General features: G+C 36.0%; 1 pseudogene; it reads left to right on the plus strand.

The window, feature by feature from the left end:
- Positions 1 to 3,397: 3,397 nt before the first annotated feature.
- LOC124976363 (methylglutaconyl-CoA hydratase, mitochondrial-like) lies at positions 3,398 to 4,068 on the plus strand (annotated as a pseudogene).
- Positions 4,069 to 4,675: the final 607 nt, after the last annotated feature.

Below are 4,675 nucleotides of genomic sequence, written 5' to 3' on the forward strand. Positions count from 1 at the left end.
ATAATATGGATTTTTTTCTTCAGTATTGTGGCAAGTTTCATTAATTTATTATTTTGTTAATTATTAATAATTATTGCATTTATAATATCAACCAGCTCTTGCCACTGGATAAATCCCATTTAATAATTTTTTTTAGGATTGTACACTGTATATTTTTAAAACTTGAAATTTGTTGAGACTTGCTTTATGGTAGATGTTATTTGATAAATGTTACATGTATACTTAAAAAGAATGTATAATCTGTGTTTGGGAGTGTAATATTCTATAATTACCAATTACATAAATTGGTGGATAGTATTTACTTATGCAATATTTTAACTTAATTGTTTTTTTCCTGTTACTGAGAAAACAGTTGAATTTTCAAAATATGATCGTGAATTTGTCTGTCCTTTTATTAACTTCTGCTTTATGGATTTGGAACTAGGTTCTTAGCTTCATATAAGATCAGACTACTTTCTGGTAAATTGTTAATATGAAAATTTGTTAATATGAAATTTCCCTCCTTAAGTAATACTTCTTGCCTTAAAGTCTACTTTCTCTGATACTAATATAATCTATATGCTTTGTTTGGTTAGTTTGCATGACATATTTGATCAAACTTCTCATACTATATTTATTTTTGCTCTCGTATTTTTGTGTGTATCTTGTAAGTAGCATATAACCTGATCTTTCTTTTAAAAAAACCTGACAATCTATGTTTTTTAATCAAGTGTTTTCTTTTCATTTACCCAAAATATGAAATAATTAAGTTGGGTTTAAGTCTATTACATTGCTATTTGTTTTCTGTTTTTCCTATCTTTCTTTTCTTCTTTCCTTCATGCCTTTTTATTAATGAAGGGTTTTAATATTCCATTTATCCTTTTGGTTTTCTTTTTACTATCAGTCCTTTAAGTTAACAATAGAGTTTACAAAATGTATTCTTATTACAGTACAAATGTCACTGTCACAAATAACACATGAATCCTATAAATTAATCTCCACTTATCCCCCCAAACGTATTTTATTACTTTTACATATTTTATTTCCTACCTGTTACAAACCCCATAAATACCTGTCATGATACAAAAGACTTGTGACTAGCCTTTTGTATGCACTGAGTGTGATCACATGGGGTTATTTTCTTTCAACCTGAATAAATCACTTTAGGATTTCTTACCATGTTGGTTTGCTAAGGATGAACTTAACAGTTCATTTGTCTGAGGACTTTTATCTTTTCTCACTTTCCTATTTGGAGGTGTTTTTTGTTATTTTGGTTTTGTACAGAATGCTAGGTGGATGAGATTTTTGTCTGCTTTTTCATTTCCTTTCAGCGTTTTAAAGATGTTAGTTATTTCATTGTCTTTCACTGTCCATGGAGTTTTAAGAGATCAACTATCAACTTTATTGTTGTTTCCCAGAGATATTATAACCTTTTTTTCTGGCTGGTTTTAAGATTTTCTTTCTATCTCGGTTTTCATAAGTTTGCCTATGCTATATTTAGATATGATTTTATTGTTCTGCTTGGGGTTTGTGAAGCTTTTTGAATCTTTAAGCTTTATTATTTATTAGATTAAGAAAATTGTCAGCTATTATTCTGGGGATTTTGCTTATCTCTTGTCTCTCCTCTCCTGAAATACCAATTACACATGTGTTAGACCTTTCACCTATACCCCACATCTTATTTGTTCTTTGATTTTCCCTTATTTTTCCCTCCTGAGTTCAGTTTAAATATTTTCTATGACTATCTTTGAATCTAGATTGAATCCAATAGTTCTTAATTTCAGATATTTCAACTTGCAGCTGTAGAATGTCCACATGATTCATATTTGTGGATTCATATTCTCTGCTGAAGTACTCTATCTTTTCATGCATTTTGTCCATCTTTTCTTCTAATTTAAAAAAACCACAATCATCATAGTTATCTTGAAGTCCTTATTCCAATATTTGAATCATCTCTAGGTCTGTGTCATCTCTAGGTCTGTGTTACTGGTTTTTCTCATGGTTACTGGTGGGTTTTCTTCCCTCCCTTTTATTTGCATGTCCAGTGGGTGTTTTGTTTTGCTTTGCTTTTGTCTACCAGATATGGTGGAAAAAACAGTGAAAGGGCTCTATGTGATATGTCTCTGAGTGCTGAATCTTGTTCTGGTAGGGTGTACTTAAATTTGTCCCACACCCATATTGTGTAGCACTAAGGGTTCGTGTCCTTAATCCAACTATGTGACTTTTTTGGAGTTCCTGTTAAGTTCCCAGGCATTCCAAAAGGTTTGTAATTCTACATTTGGCTAGGCATAACTGTGTGTCCCTACCATTGTACAACCTCTGATCTCTAACCAGTTCTCAGCCTTCCAGAAACTATTCTGTCAGACTCCTGGAATTTTCCCCTGCATTTACAGATCTTACCAGTGGATCAAATAGCAGAGGTCATTTTCATGCAGTTTTGAGGGCTCCTTCTCTGTGACCTTCTTTAAGTCAGTTTGCACTCCAAATCCAGCTGTGTCAGAAGCCTTGAACTCTGATCTCTTTCTCCTCAGCTCAGAGACACTGATGCTCTCTGCTTAGGTGATACATCTCTGCATTGGGAGGAATATGAAGCTTCTTTTCCCTGATAATAATCCCACCTGGTTGCTGTCCAGTGCCTGCAAATTGTTGTTCTGCATAATTTTTCTTGTATTGTATTTTACATCACAAAGGTAAGTCCAATGCCAGCTACTCAACCATAACTAGAACTGGAAGTCATTCATTCATATATTAATTCATACATTAATCATGGTGTCTTTCTAGCTATAGTGCAAGACTAAAAATAAACAGCCTCTTACCGCATACTTCCACTAAAATTCAGACTCCAAATGGGAAGTTCCCATATTTTTGTAGGCTTGTCTTTTATTTTCATGCTCCCCATAAAACGTTAAGGGCTTACTAAAACATACTCAGCCCAATCTTTGCTAAATTTCCTATCAACCACAGAATTACAATAAAACTAAAGTTCACAAATTGGATGTTGGATTGCAGCACTGGGGGCTTCCGGTGCCCTGCAGGTTGGCCACTTCCACCTGGTGGCTGCTTGTCACATCTGACACCGATGGGGAAGAGCCGGTCCAGTTTGTGCAGGACCGCAGCACAGTGGCTGGGCTGGGCAGTTTGGGCCTTGGGCTGGGTGCTGGCAGTCGGGGATCCCTCCCCAGGGAGGGGATACAGCTCTGAGGCTTAGACAGAGGAGGAGTTGTGGGTGTGGCATGTGGAGGAAGACAACCCAGTGTTGGGAAAAACTAAAGGGGTTGTGAAGAGGAGAGCAGCATACTGCTCATGTCATTTAATTTTGACACGTGCTCATGGAGCACCTACAATCTGTTAACCACAAGTGGAAACGAGAATCGCAGTGCTTGAAATAAACAGACCTTATAGCAAAAATTCACCTAGTAAAAATCTTATAAAAATGCTATCGAAAGCTGTGTATGCTTTAAAATCTGATTAAGAAAGTTTGAATGACATAATTAGGAGTGAAGTCCCAGAGATATTCTGTGCGGGTGCTGACCTTAAGGAAAAGACCAAAACGCATTCCAGTGAAGACGGTCCTTTTGTCTCCAAAATAAGAGCAGTAATTGATGACATTGCCAATCTACCAGTGCCAACCATCGCAGCAACAGACAGACTTGCACTAGGTGGTGGTCTTGAATTGACTCTAGCCTGTGATACAGGAGTAGCAGTTTCCTCCGCAAAAATGGGCCTGACTGAAACAAAGTTGGCAGTTATTCCTGGTGGAGGGGGACCTCAGCGATGACCACATTCCATTGGAATATCTCTGGCCAAGGAGCTCATCTTCTCTGCAGGAGTGCTTGATGGTCAGGAAGAGAAGCAGGAGGCAGATGCTGTCTGCAGAAAGACCCTGGACCTGGCAAGAGAGTTTCTACCTCAGGGACCTGTTGCAATGAGAGAGACAAAATTAGCAATTAATCAAGGAAGGAAGTTGATTTAGTAACAGGATTAGCCATAGAAGAAGCATGTTACACTCAAACCATTCCAACGAAAGACAGACTTGAAGGTCTTCTTGCTTTTAAAGAGGAAAAGCCCCCTCACTATAAAGGAAGATAGAAGAAACAGAAGTTTTCACAATGCCACTGTGATAAACGTACTTCTGAAAGTATCTTTCGGATTCACTCTGATGCCTCAGTACATGGAATTTCAATGACCAAAGTGAAGAGCAAGTTACTCATATGATGTGATAAGCACCTGGAACAGACCCATATGAGTACTTCACACCAATGTGTATCATGTTATATTCATTCAAATTTATAAAGCTAGTAGTATATATTGTCAAAAACGAATTAAAAACTAGGTATATATTTTAAATATTTCCTGCATATGAGGTTTTCCATTCATAATTTTTTAATGTGAATAATTTATATATTGCACAGTCTAGGGAATAATATTAATTGTATGTCCACTGTGCTGCATTAAGAAAATAAAATTATTTTTATATATCAAAAAAAATAAATTCACAAATTGATTTTCATACTAATAGACTATTTTTGGGGGTGAGGGGAAAAGAGATTTCCTAGGTCAAAGACAGCATGAAAGTACAAATGCTCAGATTTTCTTCAAATGTTAAGAGTGAAATACATAAGCTTTGTCATCTCATTCCTTCTTGCCTTTTTTTAATTGCTGTTTTGATTTTGGTACTGGAGATTGAACCCAGGGG

The sequence above is a fragment of the Sciurus carolinensis genome, chromosome 2 (assembly GCF_902686445.1).
Source record: "Sciurus carolinensis chromosome 2, mSciCar1.2, whole genome shotgun sequence".
NCBI classification, from domain to species: Eukaryota; Metazoa; Chordata; class Mammalia; order Rodentia; family Sciuridae; genus Sciurus; species Sciurus carolinensis.